Genomic DNA, 21,498 nt, shown 5'->3' with positions numbered 1-21,498 from the left:
CTCATAATTAAGGACTCAGCTTATGTTTGCTGCTGTTATCATTGATGCTGTTGTGCAGTAAAGAACTGTGGCAGATTTCTAAGAGCTGTACCATGAAAGCTTTAAACTAATCTGGCAGCTGTGCACAGGACAGAATGAAGGAGGGACAACTAAATATGACAAAACTAACAAGGCGGCACTGGTCCAGGAGTAAGACAATGAGAGAAGAGGAAGGAAAAACTTAATTCCACCTGCTATTTTTTTTCAATCTGTCAGTTTCCTCTCCACACAGCCACCAAGTGAGCACACATAAAAGCAAAACTTCCCATGTTAAGAACCTGTAAAAATAGAGTTCAATAATCCTATTAAGACATACAGGGATTATTCTAGTAGTCTCTGGGGTGATTCCATTTTTTGTGCTTTTGTGAAAAGTGAGATGAGGCAGCAGAGGGATAATTTATCCAACCCTTTAGCCTGCTCTGCTTAGACCCTGAAACCCCCAGTGGTACCCACGATAACACCCTGGGGAGTATTCCAATTCCGCAGAAACTCTGCTTTTAAAAATTCTACCTAATGCCATAGAACCTACCCACACACCAGGTGGGAATGAAGCTTGCAACTTCTGAAGACAGAACCAGTCCTTCTCATGGTTGCTTTCCCTCCCTCACTAGGTAGGGTTGCCTCCCCTTCTGCCTAGAAGACAAGGATGCCAAAGTGTCTGTGAACTTTAGCTAGTGGCTCCAAGGTTGACTGGCCTTCTTTCAAAAGTTTCTTCGTTACTTGACTTCTACCAAGTAACCATGTTTTTACTGTGTTGCAGGTTTGAACAAGTAACTTACATAAACAGTCCCTTTGGTTCTTGATGGCACTGTTCTGCAGGATAACCTTGGGCAGCTTCTAAAGTATCCTGTGTCTCAGTTTGAGGCTCTGTGTACCAGCAAAACAATCATATTCACTTCACAGGAAAGATGCAAGTCTTAATTAATGTTTGCAAAACACTGACATCCTCTAATGACAAGTGCCATATTCAAGCGACATATAATTAGAGGCAGGTTTGTCTCTATGATCCTTGAGAGAAGAAAGCCACATGGAAGTAATAATTTGCATGTCTATCATTGTTTCTCATTCACTGACCAAATTCTTGACAAATACATATCACCATCCTAACTTTCTGTTTAAGAAAGCAAGTCTTTAACAGCTAAAAATAACACACATGAAATTCACATCACCTCTTACTTCTCCAGCCAAGGACACATTCTCTTCTTCCACCAGACCAGCAAACCTGGGATCCAGTCCAGCTTACTTAAATGTAGCAGAGGGAAAAAAAATCCAGACCCAAAGTGGTAAATGACTTGCTCAAGGTCAATATGAGTTTGGCCCCAGAAACTTTTATTCCAAGTATTTAGCTCTACTTCTCCCACAAAATCGTCTAGATTGATGAATCAAAGTCACCCAAAAGAATTTAAAAGGCAGAGGGAATATCTTTTTTTCTCATGGGACCATCAGACTTTTCTGAAATAGAAGTTATTTTCCATGCCAACCAGGGTAAGGACTCCTGAAATGTCCTAATTAAATGAATATGAGCCAATGACTTGTCTTCCAAAATATTTTAGTTTTGCAAGTAATGTCCATTCCCTATCTGGGAAAGAGCATTTCTAAATACATAGCAGATTTTTCCTATTTTCTCTGGAACCCTTCCCCAAGCTATTTCATAATAGATGACTTGCTACCAAAGCCCATTCTGCTCCCTCAAAGCAAAACTCTCTTGTAAGTTCAGTTTCTTGACCTCAGAGCCTGCAACATATGGACAGGTTTGGTACCAAGGAATCATCTTGAGAACTTCTACATTCTTACATTTAAATGCCCAATTTATGTACCCTTCTATCAAAAAGAGCTTTGTGAGGAATAGTTATTTTCTTTAACCTCATTTGCTTACTGAAAAAATTGTCAAAGAATGGAGATTTTGCTCTGAAAACATCATGATTTATAGAATGGCTGCTTAGATACTGACAATTCATTATCCTCCAAGGTAAAGGTCCATCCTACAATAGCACATTTTACAAGATTCCTGCAAGAAAATTCCTGAGGAGGGAATTAAATTATAAGAATATTAACCTCATTTCAGTAACTTTTTAAAAAAATATTGCAATGTTTGAAACTTAAATAAAGGCACTACTTTTATTTCTATATGGTAATGAGAGCAACATCCTATTACTTAGTATAGTTTTTAATATAAAAATATATTAGAATTGATCAACCCTATTTTATCCAATAAGTAATTACAGTAACATATATTTTTTGGCATTGAGGAAGAAGACTTTAGATGGAAAATTGCTCACTTCTCCAGAAGAAAAATTAGGATATTTCTCCCTTAATAATCCACATAATATGTTTTACTTTAGTGAAATGAAAATAGCATTAATTATAAATGCATTTACAGAATCCATTACTCTATAGAATTTTTTGAAAATTCTGATTAAATGGTCTAATGGCCCTGAAATATACAACTGGCTCTTTATTACTTAATCCAGAGGTTGGCAGCACCAAGCACAAAACAGAGCCAACAACATTGTGTCACAAGAAGGGCACCATTAACTTCACGCTCATGGTGAGAATCATATGTGGAGAACAAATTTGGTAACAAAAACCAGACTTGGAATGCATGTGGTGCCTGGTGTTGCTTTTACAGAAAGGTTTTTATTACAGTGATTAATAGTATTTTTGAAGGAAAACAGAGGAGAAAAGGAAAGGGGAAAAACACCTTTTTTGTTGGCCAAGAATACAGAAATGCTGTTGGGCACATGGGCTGGGGGAACCAAGACTGTGTGATAGATTACATAGGTGTGCCACTTCCTCCTGGGAACTTCACACACCTCTGCCCCTCCCAGTGAGTACATGGATATTACACATTTATACTTGTGTTCAAACTCCTTCTCCACACCTGCTAGCTTTGTGACCTTGCTAAGGTACTGTACCCCTCTCTGTCTTGGTTTTTTTCATTTGTAAAATGGGGTTATTAGGATTTAGATCATATTTTTGATGTGATGATTAAATCAAGTAATTATACAAAGCATTTAGCACACTGCCCGGGACACAATAAGGGCTTTTATGTAACAGCTATTTTGTACTATTACCATCAACATATCTATTTTAAAACTTCCAATTAAACCATCTTTTCTAGCAGAAGGAAAATAGTTACTCTCATGCCCAATTATAATTATGCAAATACGACATCACTGAGCCTTTCCCACCACTTCAGCCACACCCACAACTCTTGGGGGAGCACTTGCAAGATGCAGACATGTCAGATACAGATATGAACAGAACACAGGTTTCTTGTGATAAGTGCGTGTCTGAGAGTCACACAGTCTGGGGCATGCCGAAAAGGAGGAATTACATCTGACTGGGGGAAGCAAGGAACCACTTTGTAGAGGAAATAGCGTGTGAGCTAAGTCTGAAAGGATGAACTGAGGTTTGAAGGCGAGAAAGGTAGGGAGGAAAGAGAGTACTGCAGGATGTGGAAACAACAGCCTGGTGTGAAAGGAACAAGGGAGGAGATAAGGAAAGTAAGAAAAAATGAGCTCAGAGAGTTGGCCATGTTGTGGAGAGTTGTGTGAGAGATATAAGTGTGATGGAGTGTGATGGTTAATGGTATGTGTCAACTTGATTGAGCCATGGGGTGCCGAGATATTGGGTCAAATATTATTTTGAGTGTGTCAGTAAGGGTGTCTCTGGATGAGCTTGGCATTTGAATTGGCAGACTGAATAAAGCACATTGCTCCCCCTAATGTGGGTGAGCCTTGCCTGATCAGTTGAAGGCCTGAAAAAAATTCCAAAAGCCTGACCCTCCCTCAAGTAAGGTGGAATTCCTCCTGCCTAACTGCCTGAAAGCTGAAACATCAGGAACATCAGGTTTTTTCTGCCTTCAGACTTGAACTGAAACATTGACTCTTCTTGGGTCTCAAGCCACCAGCTTTCAGAGCAGAACACCTCCAGTCTCCTGGGTCTTGGACCCATGGACTCTGACCGGAACTACACCATCAGCTCTTCTGGGTCTCCAGCTTACTACCAGTAGATCTTGGAACTTCTCAGTCTCCATAATTGCATGAGCCAATTTCTTACAATAAATAAATAAAAGAAATAAAGAAACCCTATTGGTTCTGTTTCTCTGGAGAGCCCCAACTAATACATGAGGAAATTTACCCAAAGGTTCCTGTTCACATCTCTCTCATTTAACTGCCTTCTGAGGACAAGTCTGTGACTGCACATGGATTCTTTGTTGTGTTGCCAGGGGTAACAGGTAAAGCTGCAAAGTAAAAGAAAAAAGAAGGTGGCAGGCTGACTTAAAGCAGCAGCATAAAGCTTTTTCTTGAAGAGAAGACTTAACTTAAAGGAAGAGGAACAGGAAGAAAGAGAGGTGGACAGAGTTTTGAGGAAGAGTTATCAAAGAGATGGGGGAGGGGTGTAGTTTAGTGGGTGATTTTAGAGAGAAAGCTGCATAAAAGGATTTGGAGAAGTTTTGCTGTGAGCCACATGTGGCAATTTCCCCTGTGCTCAGGAGGCTCCAAGAAACACCAGCATAGCTTATTCTTTTTTTTTTTTAAACATTTTTTATTGAGTTATAGTCATTTTACAATGTTGTCATTTTAAAAAAATTGTCATTTTACAAAATTCCATTGTAGAGCACAATTTTTCAGTTATACATGAACATATATATATATTCATTGTCACATTTTTTTTCCCTGTGAGCTACCACAAGATCTTGTATATATTTCCTTTTGCTATACAGTATAATCTTGTTTATCTATTCTGCATTTGCCTGTCAGTATCTACAAATTCTGAACTCCCAGTCTATCCCTTCCCACCCCCGCCCTTGGCAACCACAAGTTTGTATTCTATGTCTATGAGTCTGTTTCTGTTTTGTATTTTTTTTTTAAGATTTCACATATGAGCAATCTCATATGGTATTTTTCTTTCTTTTTCTGGCTTACTTCACTTAGAATGACATTCTCCAGGGACAACCATGTTGCTGCAAATGGTGTTATGTTGTCATTTTTATGGCTGAATAGTATTCCATTGTATAAATATACCACCTCTTCTTTATCCAGTCATTGGTGATGGACATTTAGGCTGTTTCCATGTCTTGGCTATTATAAATAGTGCTGCTATGAACACTGGGGTGCAGGTGTCTTTTTGAAGTAGGGTTCCTTCTGGATATATGCCCAGGAGTGGGATGACTGGGTCATATGGTAAGTCTATTCCTAGTCTTTTGAGGAGTCTCCATACTGTTTTCCACAGTGGCTACACCAAACTGCATTCCCATCAGCAGTGAAGGAGGGTTCCCTTTTCTCCACAGCCTCTCCAGCATTTGTCATTTGTGGACTTTTGAATGACGGCCATTCTGACTGGTGTGAGGTGATACCTCATTGTAGTTTTGATTTGCATTTCTCTGATAATTAGTGACATTGAGCATTTTTTCATGTGCCTATTGATCATTTGTGTGTCTTCCTTGGAGAATAGCTTGTTTAGGTCTTCTGCCCATTTTTGGATTGGGTTGTTTTTTCTTATTGAGTCATATGAGCTGCTTATATATTCTAGAGATCAAGCCTTTGTCGGTTTCATCATGTGCAAAAATTTTCTCCCATTCCGTAGGTTGTCATTTTGTTTTACTTACGGTTTCCTTTGCTGTGCAGAAGCTTGTAAGTTTCATTAGGTCCCATTTGTTTATTCTTGCTTTTATTTCTATTGCTTGGGTAGACTGCCCTAGGAGAACATTTTTGAGATGTATGTCAGATAATGTTTTGCCTATATTTTCTTCTAGGAGGTTTATTGTATCTTGTCTTATGTTTAGATCTTTGATCCATTTTGAGTTTATTTTTGTGTATGCTGTAAGGGAAAGTAGCACAGCTTCTTGAAGTCAGATTTGGGTTTCTTTGGGATAAACCACCACTCTGAGGGAGCACTTAAGGAGGGAGCAAACAAGTCCAGTGTTATTTGAGTTGTTCAAAATAAGCTCTTCAGAAAAGGCAAAACTACAGGTAGGAAAGAAAACAAACTACTCACCATAACTGCTTCTAGGAAGAGAACTGTATTAACCAGGATGGCAGAACAGAAATCCACTAATAAGTGGCTCAATTCAATATGAGATTCTGTTCTCCTCCATGACAATAGGTCCAGAGACGGATAATCAGGGCAAGTGAAGCAGCTCAGTGAAGCCTCAAGTTAGTCCTTGTATTTCCCTGCCCTGCCATCTCCTCCAAGTCTCCACCTACAAGATGGATGAAGCCCTGTGAATCACTGCATCTATCCAGGCAGGAAGAAGAGGGAAGGGCAAAAGGGTCCTGTCAGCTGAGTCTGTCCCTTTATGTCAGAAAAGCACAGTTCTCCCCAAAGCACCAGACTACATACATCTCACTGGCTGTAAGAAAAGCCTGGGGAAATTATTACTTTATCTGGGTTTTGTCGGTAAGAAAAAGGGATGAATAGCTATTGGGTAGGCAAGTGGCAGAGCCTGCCACATATACAAAATGTTTATTTGGAAGAAATCTCTTGATTAGTCAATTCAGATAGAAGCTAAGACCTTGAGGGGACTAGAGGCAGAGTAGACCTGCTGTGCAAGAGAGGAGGAGAGGAAATACTTCATTGCTCCCAAAGCAAACGAGGAGAGACTAAGAGGAAGAGAGGAGAAGAAACACCAAGATGATATTAGACAGGGCATTGCACATGAATCCCCACTTTGATTCTCTCCAAAATTTCAGTAAAGGGGTACTACCCCTCTCACTCTTCCAAAATATCACAAAACACTTGGTGTCACTGGCTTTCTTGTAGAAACCAGGAAGGTATGGAATTCTGCACCCAATATGTCACGGCTGGAATATTAAAAGCCTTCTGGTTTCAGGAGCATGGAGACAGGGAAACTCAGAAAGAAGTAAGCCATCAGAAATCTTAGGAAAGGTCCATGGAAGTGCCTTACTCAACCACACAAACCGAGCGCCAAAAATACCAAACAAACAAACAAAACCTCACATTAATATTATACCAACTCTCACCACAACGTGATCCCAAAGTTTCAATCTACTACAATGAATCATTTATTTTCTTCAATTCCAAATCAAAATCAGGAGGCAAACTGATGACCACCAGCTATATTCATGAATGAAGTAATGTGTGGAATTTGGTATAACCTCTTACTTGCCTAGCAGTGCTCTCCTTTGCTCGACACATAGGGATACTCCATCAATACTCACTCCAACACAAGCTTTCCTGTTGTGCTCTATTGCTATGCAACAAATGACTGCAAATTTAGGGCCTTAAAACATGACATATTTATTACCTTGTAATTTCATGGATCAGGAGTCCAGGCATAGCTTGACTGAATCCTCTGCTCAGATTCTCACAAGGCTGCAATCAAGGCATCAGCCAGTCTGAATTCTCCTCTGGAGGCTCAAGGGAAAGAATTCACTTCCAAGCTCTTCAGGTTGTTGGCTGACTTCATTTTCTTGTGATTATATGACTAAGAGCTCTGACTTTTTGTTGGCAGTTAACTGGAGACTTCCTCAGGTCCTGGAGGTTACCAATAGTTCTTTGACATGTGGGCTTTCTCAGTATGGCTGTTTATTCATCCAACAAGGAGAATCTCTAGCTCCAGTCTGCTAAGATGCAGTCTTACATAATGTAACATAATTAAAGGAATGACATCCCATCACTTTTACAACATAATGTAACCTAATCATGGGAGTGAAAGCCCATCACATACATAGGAGATGGGAATCAGTGGGGGTCACTTTGGCATCTTTGTGCCACACAATCCATATCACATACAAATTGCCAACCAAATGAAAACTTTTCCACAGCAAGAGTTCAGATAAAAGGCCTCAAGCATTCCTCCATCATATATGTATCACGAACATCATGTATTATCATGGAGCTGAAGAAAGTAGTGTAAAAAGTTAGACTCCTTGTATCTCAAATATTGATCACTGTAAAACAACTTCAAAACTTGGAGGCTTTAACAATAAACATTTTCTTTTTCTCATGAGACTCTGGGTCAGTATTTGGACGAGCAACAACAGAGACAGCTTGTCTCTTCTCTGTCTGATGTCTGCCGGGGCTGGCATGCTCAAAATGGGATCTTTACTCACACATCTGGAGACTCAGCGAGGATGACTCAAATGGCTGGGGTCATAACTGTGGGGCCTTGGTTCTTTTGGATGGATTTCTCAGTTCCTTCAGTTTCAGGGCCTCTCCCTCTTCTTGTGGCTGCTCCACATCATCTCTTCATGGAGTCTCCCTAGCAGGGGAGCTGGACATTTTACATGGGGCTCTACTCCTAGAGGCAGGCCATACAAGTCCATAGCTTTCTTAAAGCCTGGGCTTGGAGGTCCTAGACAGTCATTTCTGCTATATTCTACTAGTTGAAGCCAGTCTTTAGCCTCCATTGTCTCTTCCTTGTCTTTACCGGCTTGAACCCCTAGAACAATATGGAATATAAGTGATGACAATGCAAATTCAGAAACAATGTCTCACTTCTGATATTTAAAGAGACTACTTCTAACATTTCCTTATTTAGGATGATGTTTGCACTAGGTATTTAATAAATATGTTTATCAGAATAAAGAAGCTCCCTTCCATTCCTAAGTGTTTGTGTTGAATGATGCACACTTTTTCTGAAACTTTTGAGATGATCACATTGAATTATCTCTTTTAATGCATAAACATGATGAATTTTCCCACTTCTATTAAACCATCCTTGCATATCTGGGATAAATCTAACTTGGCTATAGTGCATTATCTTTTTCATACAGTTTTTTTCAATTTGCTAATATTTTGTTTAGGATTACTGCATTTATATTCATTAGAGAAATAAGCCTGCAATTTTTCTTTCTGTTCCAATTTTTATTTCTTATAATGTGTTTCTGGTTTTACTTTGAAGCTTATACTGGCCTAGAACAAATTGGGTAGTATTCTCTATTTCGATTGTCCTCAATAATTTTCTTCTATTCTTCGAAAATTTCACAGAACTTTCTTATAAAACTATCAGTGTTTTCTCTGTTGGAAGATTTTTAACTATTGTTTCAATTATTATAATAGTATAAGACTATTCAAAACTTTTATTTCTTCTAGTAAATTTTTTCCTCTAGAGTTTTCTCCTTCTTACCTAAATTTGCAAAATTGTTGGCAGTGTTCTCTTATTTTTTCCCCTCTATTTTATTCTAGTTATATTCTCCCTTTTATTCACAAAATTGTGTCTTCCTCCTTCTGTTTTTTATAAATTTTGTCAGTGCCTTGTTGATGTTGTTGTTTTGAAAAATCAATTTTGACTTTATTGATCTATATTGAATCTTTGCTTTCTATTTCATTTTTTTGGTATTTTCCTTCTATTTTCCTTGGATATATTCTGTTATTCTTTTACCAATATCTTAAAATGGACATTTATCTCATTAATTTTCAGGCTTTGCTAAATTTTCTGGAAGAATAATTTTGTATGCAGTAATTATTATTCACTTCTAGGTATTTTTTAAATTTCTACTTAAAAAACTACAAATTATTTAGCAAAGTGTTTTATAGATTTTGAAATATGCAAGGACTGAACATTTTTTATGTTTTTGTAATTAACTTCTAATTTACTTGCATTTTGTCAAGAGATTATGGCGTGTGTGATAGTCTTTAAAACTTATTGAGGCTTTCTTAATTGCCTAGTGAATGAATAATTTTTAAAAATATTATCAAAGTGATTGATAAAACTATATATTCTCTAGTTGTTGGGCACAGAACTCTATATTTTTACATCAGATTAAATGTGTTAATTTTACCATCCAGTTTCTCTGTATCTTTGCTGTTTTTTGTCTGCTTGATCTAGCAATAATTAAGAACAATGCTTAAAATTTCCCATGATAATGATTGGATTTATGTATCCATTTCTTTCTGTAGACTTGCTTCCCATATTTTGAGGCTATTATATTCAGTGCATACATGCGTAGAATCATAGTATGTTCATTATAGTATCATCTTTCCCATTTCTAAAAATACTTTTTGTCTTAAAGTCCATTTTATCTTATAGTAATAAAGCCACAAAAGTTTTCTTGTGCTTTTTTTCCCCAAGGTGTCTTTCTCCATCCTGTTGTTTCGTGTGTCTTTATGTTTAAGATGTGTCTCTTACAAAGGTATATCTAGATTTTTTTTAACAAAGCAAGTAGTTCAAATGGCAGCGTTCCTTTATTTTTTCCCTTTTCTCTTTTTTCAACATTATTGAGGTATAATTAAAAAAAGAAAATTGTATTATACTTAAATATACACCATGATGATTTGATATATGGATATACTGTGAAAGGATTGAGTTAATTAACATACCCATTACCTCCCACATTTACCTTTTCTTCTTTTTTATGGTGAAAACACTAAAGTTCTACTCTCTTAGCAAATTTCAGTTATACAGTAGGGTATTACCAACTATAGTCATTATGTTATACATGAAAGCCTCAGAACTTATTCATTTAATAACTAAAAATTTGTGCCCTTTTACCAGGTTCTCCCTATTTCCCCCACCCTCTGGACCCTGGCAACTACCATTCTGTTTCTATGAGTTTAACTTTTTTTAGGATCCTCATATAAGTGATACCTCATAGTATTTGCCTTTCTCTATCTGGCTTATTTTACATAGCATAATACCCTCAAGTTCCAACTAAATCATCGCAAATGGCATGATTAGCTTCTTTTTTAAGGCAGAATAATATTCGTATGTATATATCACATTTTCTTTATCCACTCCTCCACTGATTGCCACTTAGGTTGTTTCCACACCTTGGCTTTGTGAATAATACTGTAATGAGCATGGAAGCACACATATCTCTTCAAGATAACAATTGCATTCCCTTTGGACATACACTCAGAAATGGGATTGCAGGATCTTATGATAACTCTATTTTTAATTTCTTGAAGAACCTCCATACTGTGTTCCACAGTGGCTATACCAGTTTAAATTCCTACCAATGGTGTACAAAGGATCCCTTTTCTCCACATCCTTGCCAGCATTTGTTATCTCTGGTCTTTTTGACATCAATCAGCTCAGCCTAAGCTCTATGTTAGCTCTAACTATTGTGATTATTTAATCTGCCATCTTTGTTCTTAGTGGCTATCAGTAATTGAGGGTGTGCCAAGACCCATCAGTGTCCCAAAGGGGAGGATCATAGTCAGTATCTAGATGCAGGCTACTAGAAGCCAGACTCTCAAGAAGCAACTGGTAAAGTATGCAGTCAAATCCTTACCAGGGAGAAACTGGGTGATGGGCACTTTTGTGTGCTACCTCTGCACTGAACCCAGGTATATAGCCACAGACTATGGCAGGAGCTGCTATAGTCCTGTGGGACTTGTGAATATAAGCCCCACTGGGTACTAGAGCAAGGCATTTCAGAGGCCCATCCCTCAGTTGGCAGTCATAAAAGTTAGGGCACTAGATATGTGGTCCAAATCATTTGCTCCTTAGGGAGAAGCTGGGAGTTGGGGTTCCCTCTTTCTTGTATGACATTGTGTTAGAGATGAGGTTTACAGTAAGAGTATGTTTCAGCCTTTCTTACCCATTTCAATGTGGGTATTATTTCAGTCACCAATGTGTATGAGTCACTCAACTAGTTTCAGATTTCTCTCAGATGGTTGCTCCATGTGTAGCTCTATATTCAGTATGTCAGTGAGAGGAGGGGAATTTAGGAGCGGCCCACCCCACCATCTTAGTCCAAAATCCAACCTATCACCTATGTGGACCTCATCATCACAGCTTATATCAATATCTGATTTTTACAGGTACTAGATTGTTGTCCAACCAGATCTTAAGGCTGCACACCACGTTGCATGCTCACAATGGGAGCCTGCTGGGACTGCACTCTACATGCAGTGGGGGTGAGGGGTTATAATATTTCTTACATATTCTTCAGAATTTCTGTTGCTTCTTAAGTCAGTATTGGAAAGTTATATGTTTCTAGGAAATAGTTTATTTTATCTACATTTGCAAAGTTATTGACATAAAGTGATTCGTATCTTTTTCTTATCATCTTTTTAATTTCTGCTGAATATGCACTAGATAACATTTTCATTATTAATATTGTTTATTTATTCACTTTTTCTTTTTCCTTATCCTCAGTCTTGCCAAAGGTTTGTATATTTTATTAGTCTTTCCAAAGAACCAACTTCTGACTTTGTTGATCCTCTCTATTTTATCTTTATTTTTTCTATTCATTCATGTCTGCTCTTATCTTTATTTCTTTCCTCTATTTTCTTTGGATTTATTCTGCTGATCTTTTGCTATCTTATGTTGGATGTTTAGCTCATTGATTTTCAGCCTTCATTCTTTATAATGTAAACATTAAAAAGTAGACATTTCCTTCTGTTTTTGCTATATTTCATAAATTTTGATTTAGCATTTTCTTTATAGCAGTTCTAGGCATTTAAAAATTTCCATTTTGACTGTACTTCTATTCATGAGTTACTTAGTAAATACTTTTTAAATTTCCAAATATATGAAGATCATATGGCTTTAATTTTAGCCATTCATTGTAGAATAATGTGCATACACAAAGGATGCATTATAAATGCACAGCTCAATAAATTTTTACAAACTAAATACAGCCATGTCACCAATACCAAAATCAAGAAACAGAACCTTGCCAGTAACCCAGAAGCCACCCTTATGTTTCCTTCCAGTCACTACTCCCTCCCTAAGAGGAAACACTACACTGACTTCTAATAGCATAGATCTGCCTTCTTTGGTATTTAATATAAATGAAATCACACAAATTTAAACTATTTTACTGATTTCTTTCATTTAATCTCATATCTGTGAAATCATCCATATTGCTGCATGTAACTGTAGTTTGTTAATTATCCTTGCGGTAGAGTGTATTATTGTATGGATGTGCCACAATTTCTCTTTTTCATGAGTTTCAGTTTTATTTGGGGACTTGCTGAGAACTATAGCCCAGGATACAGCCTCTCAGATAGCTCTGAGGAAGCTGCTCCGAATAGGTAATGGGAGAGATCAACATATACATGATTTTAGGGAAGAGGTACATGCAATCAAGCACACTTCTTGGTAGAAGGTTTCTGCTAATCACGAGGCACAGATACCTTGATAAATTATTTTAGTGCTTCTATAAATATGGGAAGACACAAAAAATTGGCTTCATAAAATTTTCTCCTGAAAATATCTATCTGAAGGCCTGTTCTGCCAGTTTTCCCAGAGCACAGAGAGCCTCATTCCTATCTCTGCCTTGAACTCCTTTCAGGATGTGTTGAAGGTCAGTAATTGACTGCAGTGGCTGGTGACTCAATCTTTGTAGAGCTGGGTGGTGAGTGAATCATTTAGTTGGAATCTCCTAGGTCATATATAGAGAAGAATTTCTTTTCTCTTCTCTTCTTTCTCTCTCTCTCTGTATATATATCAAAATATATACATAAAATATCTTAAAACAAAACCACATATATATGCCATAATACATACACACATGTATGTTGTATAGTTTTGTTTTTTACATTTATATCTCTGAGTAGTATTCCATCATATCTATATATATCTATATATATTAGATATAGATATCTATGTATATGTATAACAAATCTTTATTGACTCACCTGTCCAACAACACTTAGGTTGTTTCCATGTCCTGGCTATTGTAAATAATGCTGCTATGAACATTGGGATGCATATATCTTTCCAAATTAGAGTTTTCATCTTTCTCAGATGTATGCCCAAGAGTGGGATTGCTGGATCATATGGTAAATCTTTTTTGAGTGTTATAAGGAACCTCCATACTGCTCTCCGGAGAGGCTGCACCAATTTACATTCCCAGCAGTATAGGAGGGTTCCCTTTTCTCCACATCCTCTCCAGCATTTGTTATTTGTAGACTTTTTAATGATGGCCATTCTGACCAGTATGAGGTGATACCTCATTGTTGTTTTGATTTGTATTTCTCTAATAATCAGTGATGTGGAGCATCTTTTAATGTGCCTGTTGGCCATCTGTATGTCTTCTTTGGAGACATGTCTATTTAAGTCTTCTGCCCATTCTTTGATTGGTTTTTTTTTTTTTTTTTTTTTTTTTTTTTGGTATTGAGTTGTGTAGCTGTTTGTAAATTTTGGAAATTAAGCCCTTGTCAGTCATGTCATTTGCAAATATTTTCTCCCAGTTCATAGGTTGTTTTTTGTTTTGTTTATGGTTTTGCTGTGCAAAAATTTATAAGTTTGATTTGGTCCCATCTGTTTATTTTTGCTTTCTTTCTTTTTTTTTTTTTTTTTGTTTTTTGTTTTTTGTTTTTTGCTTTGGGAGATTGATCTAAGAAAGTATTGCTATGAGTTATGTCAGAGAATGTTTTGCCTGTATATTCTCTTCTAGGAATTTTATGGTATGATATCTTATATTTAAGTTTTTAAGCCATTTTGAGTTTATTTTTGTGTATGATGTGAAGAAGTGTTCTAACTTCATTGATTTACATGCAGCTGTCCCACTTTCCCAACACTACTTGCTTAAGAGGCTGTCTTTTCTCCATTGTATATTCTTGCCTCCTTTGTTGAAGATGAATTGGCCATAGGTGTGTGGGTTTATCTCTGGGCTCTATATTCTGTTCCATTGATCCATATGTCTGTTTTTGTGCCAATACCATGCTGTTTTGATTACTGTATCTTTGTAGTATTGTCTAAAGTCTGGGAGGATTATACCTCCAGCTTTGTTCTTTCTCCCCAGGATTGCTTTGGCAATTCTGGGTCTCTTGTGGTTCCATATAAATGTTAGGATTATTTTTTCCAGTTCCTTGAAAAATGTCATGTGTAATATGATAGGGATCATGTTAAATCTGTAGATTGCCTTGGGCAGTATGGCAATTTTAAGAATATTAATTCTTCCAATCCAAGAGCATGGGATATTTTTCCAATTCTCTGAATCATCTTCAATTTTTTTTAAATCACTGTTTAATAGTTTTCAGCATATAGGTATTTCACCTCCTTGGTTAAGTTTATTCCTAGGTATTTTTTGACATGACTTTAAACAGGATTGTTTTTTTTACTTTCTCTTTCTGATGTTTCATTAGTGTAAAGAAATACAACAGAGTTTTGTATATTAATCTTCTATCCCACTATCTTATTGAATTCTATTAGTTCTAATGGTTTTTCTGTGGAGTCTTTAGGGTTTTCTGTATAGAGTATCATGTCATCTGCAATATGATACCTCTTCCCTTCCAATTTGGATATCTTTTACTTCTTATTCTTGCCTGATTGCTATGGCTAGGAATTCCAATGCTATGTTGAATAAAAGTGGTAAAAGTGTTGCCACAATTTCTTTATCCGTTCTACTGTTGATGAACATTTGGGTATTTCCAGTTTGGGGCTATTATCAATAGTGCTATTGTGATTATTCTACTACATCTTTTTTGCTTAATACACATATGCATTTCTGTTAGGAGAAAGGAATTGATAGGTCATGTGTATACTGAGCTTCAATTAAGATGACCAAACAGTTTTCCAAAATTCAAACTAACTGAACCAACTTATACTCCCTCTAAAAGGACTGGGTTTTTTTGCAGTTGTTTTTTAACTTAAGCACTTTATGGTCAGAGAATGTGATTGGTATTTTAACAATTCTTTGAAATTTTTGAGACTTACTTGATGTTCAATTTTCCACAACTTTCTATGTGTGTATTCTGTAATTATTGAATATATGGTCCTATATTTGATCATTAGACCTAATCTTATCAATTATAAAAGTTCATATGAAAGATTTATTTTCACTGTTTTATCAATTACTCAAATAGATGTGTTAAATTAGTGCACTATATATGTATACTAAACCCTGTATCTTTCTATCCAGCTATCTATCATGAGTTCATACTGATACCTCTGATTCCAATTCAACACCACAGAGTCAGTTTTCACCTTCATCTTCTCCCTTTCTTATTTATACCTTCTTCCTCTAACAGTGAGAAAACTTGCTCTCATTATCTACATTATATTCATTTGTTCTATTCTAGCACACACATAATGTAGTTTCAGAATTGTTTACTCACATCCATGAAAAACAAATTTACCAACTACAGTACTGTGTACAGTTCTTTATAGTGTTTGAAATACCACATTCCAAAGTTACTTACATTAGCTCCCATCCTTTTCAATATGGTAAAATTCATTTATAAAACACGTTTATCTGTAACTGTATTTAATTTTGAATTCCTGCTAACATCTTGATTGATTTTGTTCATTCATTTTTGAGAGTATGTGAAACATTACTATGGTTCTAGTAGAGCTATTAAAAAGGTATACTCAGAGAACTATCACTACCTCCACATGCCTATTACTCTGTTCCCATCCCCCCCTCAATTTTTGCAACCCCTTTCCTACCAATCTCTTTAAATTCTGGTTTATCCTTTCTATATTTCTTTTGCACAAATGAACAGATTCACATTTATTTTCTATCTCTTTTTTTCCTCACATAAGTGTCTATCACCTTATTTTGTACTTTTTAGATGTTCTATCTGTAAGCTTCTTTTTTCATTGCTTTTATTGTCTCATTTTAGATTAATTAAGGTTTTTTTCTCCCTTTTGCTGTGATGAGAAAAGTATAACTGCTATTTCTATACTTTTAGAAATTGCCCTTAAAAACTTAACTCACATACTTTGTTAACGTTTGAAGATAATCTGTACGTCAGCTCTTCTGTAAACAATCTCAGGACCTTTATAACCATAAAAATTAATGTTTACTGGGTACCTGCTACTTGTTAGTCACTGTTCTAAGTACTCCACTTATGGCAAGTCACTTAAGGCCTAAGAGGTTGAGTAATTCGCCCAGGGTTATAGATAATAAATCCTGGACTAGAATTCAAACCCAGTCTGGTTCTATACTCTGTGCTCTTGAATATCATGCTTTTTCAAACCTGGAATCAAGATCACCCTCCTCCCATCTTACATGTTATTCCAATCTACTATTTTTATTCATTTTCTTTTATGAACTCACAGTTTCTTATCACATTTCATACCTTCCTTTGGAGACCATTTTCCTTGGTCGTGAAGTACATCCTTCTAGAAGTACCCTTAGTATATGTTGAAGGTAAAAATCCTCAGTTTTTATTTGTCAGAAATTATATTTTTTTAATGATAGCTGAGCTGAGGTTAATAGTTATTTCCTTTCAGCTCTCTGAATATGACTCTATTGAGTTCTGGTTTCTATGTCAGTGATGAGCAGTCTGCTCCAAGTGTAATTGTCATACCCTTTGTAAGTAAATTGTCTTTTCTCTCTGCTTGCCCTTCTTAAACCTATTTTTGTCTTTAGTGTTCCACAATTGCAATAAGACATAACCAACTGTGAATTACTTTTTAAGAGTCCTACATGGGATTCATTGTGTGTCCTGACTCTGAAGATTTATGTCTTCAACAGTTCTGGAAAATTATTAGACAGAATCTCTTTGAATAATGTGTCTCCTCCATTCTCTCTATTGTTCCCTCCTGGAAATGTAATTGGATGGATGTTAGACCTCATTCTATCCTTACTAGCTGATTTTTCACCCCAAAATTAGATATGATTATGATTTATTTAGTCAATGTTTCACTTACCTCTTCATACCTTTCATACTCATTTGGGTTTCTTTTCCTCTGATCTACATGTATGTGAACATGGCCTATTGGTTTGATCGTATATTCTTTGTTAATTTTTAAGGGCCTTCTATATTCTAAGAAAATTAGCAATTGTTAGTCTTTTGAAAATCTATTTTCTTCAACTGACCAATTTTTATTTTGATTTTGTTTATGGTACTTTTTACAGCATAGATATTTTTAACTAACATATAGTCAAATCTAACACATTTTTACATTGTGGGGTTTTGATTTGGGATATTGCTTTAAAAGAACTTCTCCATTCCAATGCATTAAAAAATCCTTCCATGCTTTTGTTTCATACTTTTATGCTTTTAATTTGTATTTTTAAATAGTAAGTCCATTTAGAATTTATTTTGGTATAAAGAGTAAAGTCATATCCAAAAATTTTCCCAAATAATTAACCAATTACCTTAAAGCCATTCATCTATTTATTCATCAAATAAACTACCTTTCATCTTACTTATTTTAAAGCTCCCTTTTTCACATACTACCTATGTATCTGAATTAATTTCTGAGTACTTGGTTTTGCTCCACTGATGAATTCATTCACTAGTGGCAATGGTATTAATTAAAATAGTTCTATAATATGCTTTAAATATCTGTCAGGGCTAGTTTCCCCCCACTATCATTTACTACTCTTGTTTTTTCATAACTTAACTAGACTCATGTAATATATTTTAACTAGCAACTTTAGAATTAACGTATCTAGGTTTTTTTTTTTTTTTAATTTTTTTTATTAATGGAGGTACTGGGGATTGAACCCAGGACCTTATATATGATAAGCATGTGCTCTACCCTTCTCCCCACCTATCTAGTTTTTAAAAACCATAAATATTGATGCTGTATTACAATTAATTGTTTAAATATTTTTCTCCCATTATGAGATTATAAACTCCATCATGTTAGAGACTGACTCTATCTTGTTCACCATTGCCAAAATCTAACATAAAGTGTATAGTAAGCCCTCAATAAATAATTGTTACATGAATTAATGAATGAGGCCAAAATCACATTCTTATTTTGCAACTCTCTGACAATTTCACCAATTCAAGGGAAAATTTTTTCTCACAGTTAAGTTTCTCCTGCTTATTCTGTTTTTTCCTACTCCCTCACCTTGGTGATCCTGGGGATGTTCCTCAATCACCTTCCTGCACACAATTTCCATTTCAGAGTGTTTCCCAGCCAACCTAACCTAAGATATGGAGGACTAGGTGGCTTTCATACTCTTCAGGCAATGCCCCATAAACATTATTTTGTCCAATAGATATTTGATAAAGTATTAGGCAGCCTAGAGTTTCAGGTTATATTCCTTAACAAGTATTCACAGTTCTCTTTTCCTACTAAAGGCCTATCCATGTGCTTAAGAAAACTGAAGACCATAATGAGTTATCAATCCTAGGAAAAAGACATCCCAAATACCACCTTTGTACATTTTTTGAAGATGTATTAAGATGTATTTTTATGGATACAACTCAAATATATTATCTCATTTAATGATAGTGAGAGATAGTTATTATTTCCATTTTATAGACAGAAAATGAAGATTCTGAGATCTCACTGATTATCACATGACTAGTCAGTAATCAAATCTGCCTTCAAATCCAGATCTGTGTGATTCTGAAGATCATGCTCTTTGGCTCCTCCATTATGGGGTATCCCACAAATCTCATTGCAGTCGTCTGGCCCTTTTTGTTTTGGTACTGTCCTTTTTAGTGTGTGGGACAAAGACCAGGGGGAGATTTTTTCCCATCACTGTCTATGTAGTAATAAAGTATCTGAATTTGGAAGTGGTTCATTCTATCATTACGGCCAAATCAGTCAGGCCTTGGCCCTACATTGTCTTGTGAGTACTTGACAGATATCCATACAGAAAAAAACAACACTTGATCTCTGCTTCACATTGTAAATAAAGTCCATTTGAAATGGGGTGTAAACCTAAATGTGAAAGATAAACCAATAGAGCTTCTAATTTCTCAAGACTTCTTCTTTAACATGTGTTATTTAGTAGCATGCTGTTTAATCTCTAAATATTTTCCAACTGTCTTTCTGTTTTTTATTTCTAGTTTAATTCCACTGTGGTCTGAGGAACATACTAACATTCTTTGTATGATTTTTATTATTTTAAGTTTGCTCAGGTGTGTTTTCTGGTCCAGAATGTGGTCTATTTTGATGAATGCTCCATGTGAACTTGAGAAGAATGTGTGTTCTGCTGTTGTTGGATGAAGTACTCTATAAATGTCAATATTAGATCAAGATGATTAGTGGCGAGGCTCAGTTCAATGATATTCTTACTAATTTTTCTGCCTGTTTGATCTATCAATTACTGAAAGAAGAGTGTTGAAGTCTCCAACTAAAATGGAGGGGAAGCAGTCTATAATCCAATGATGGTAAGCCTTTTAGTGAGCCTGCCATCCTGGACTGTGATCTTATTTTTTCCCATTAGATGAAATAGAAAGACTAGAGGAGACTGGAGTTGAGTAACTTTCCTTCTTCTCCCTCTCCCTTCAGCTAAAGCTCTGGTAAGCTTTTCTGTTGCTAAGTAGACTGTTAAGGAGACTGCTCTAAATGTATTTCAAAATAGTTGTTTTCTTCCTGCCCCTAGCAGAAACATAGTTTTCTTGGCTCTTTACTCTAAGAAGCAGGTGGAATTCCTAGATATAAAACTCATGAAAGTATGGGGGGGTTTCTAAGACTACATCAGACTAAAAAGTTTCTGCACAGCTTTTGAATATCAAAAATATGAAAAGACAACCTGCAGAATAGAAAAAATTAAATTAAATTAAATTTAAAAAACAATTCCAAAATTTGTATGGAACCACAAAGACCCTGAATAGCCAAAGCAACCTGGAGGAGGAACAAAGAACATTGCACTTCCTGTTGTCAAAGTATACTACAAAGGTACAGTAATCAAAATAGTATGTTACTGGCATAAAAACAGACATCATAGATCAATGGAATACAATCAATACCCAGAAATAAACTCATGCATATTGTAGGGGAGCAAAATTTGCCAACCCCAAATGCGTCTTTTTCACATGTGGATCATTTCAAGTTGAAAACAATCAAGGCCAAAAGTACTCAAGAAGACATTCCCCCTAACCACCTAAAAGAATTTAGATAGAGGATATGTTCCAGGAAGGGAGATATCACCACAGATAACTATAGTATGATCTAGGTGTAGTAGACATATAACAAACATTCATCATACTATTATAAAGATCTTGTAATTTTTGTGATAAAATACACATAAAATTTACCATTTTAACCATTTTTAGGTGTACAATTCAATGACAGTAAGTACATTCACATTGTTGTGCAACTGTTTATCACTGTCTCCAGAACTTTTTCATCTTCCCAAACTGAAACACTAATACCCATTACACAATAACTCCCCATTACACATCCGCACACCCCACCCCTTGCAACCACCATTCTATTTTCTGCCTCTATGAATTTGACTGCTCTAGGTACCTCATATAAGTGGAATATATAATATTTGCCATTTTATGAAAGACCTTGCAATTTAACATTACAATATTATTCAATGATGAAATAATATTAAATATACATAGTTTTGACTCATTTCCAATTGGTAAACATGTTCATTGTGGTTCTAATTTTTTTTTTGCTTTAGTGCATTATGTTTCATGTAACATAATACCCTTAGAATAAATTCCCAGAAGTGGAATTACTGAAAATGAAAAGTATGATTATTTTTAAGAAACTGCATACAGTTTTCCAATTTATTTAGCAAAAGAATCTTATCAATTTACATACCCCAAAATAATGTAAGATAGTACCTATTTCATCATATTCTCACCAGTATTATAATCATCTCAAGTCTATGCTAATTTGATCAAAAAAGAATCTATTATATACTTATGAAATTTGTG

At 35.8% G+C, this 21,498-nt stretch overlaps 1 protein-coding gene across 2 annotated transcripts in view; it reads right to left on the bottom strand.

Moving 5' to 3' along the window:
• Positions 1-4,200: 4,200 nt before the first annotated feature.
• LOC123618867 (uncharacterized) overlaps positions 4,201-21,498 on the bottom strand; it is a 56,432-nt gene continuing 39,134 nt past the window's right edge. Inside the window, exons 2-3 of one of the 2 annotated variants that reach the window (XM_074365438.1) lie at positions 7,313-8,449; positions 4,202-5,742 (exon numbers count right to left, since the gene is read on the bottom strand). The gene's annotated coding sequence lies outside the window, so the exon portion shown is untranslated. Of the gene's footprint in view, positions 8,450-21,498 lie in introns of both variants that reach the window. The other variant, XM_074365436.1, reaches the window with a different exon arrangement.

Source organism: Camelus bactrianus, chromosome 6 (genome assembly GCF_048773025.1).
Source record: "Camelus bactrianus isolate YW-2024 breed Bactrian camel chromosome 6, ASM4877302v1, whole genome shotgun sequence".
NCBI lineage: Eukaryota > Metazoa > Chordata > Mammalia > Artiodactyla > Camelidae > Camelus > Camelus bactrianus.
The sequence above is the reverse complement of the archived record's forward strand: the minus strand, read 5'-3'. Positions and strand labels throughout refer to the sequence as shown.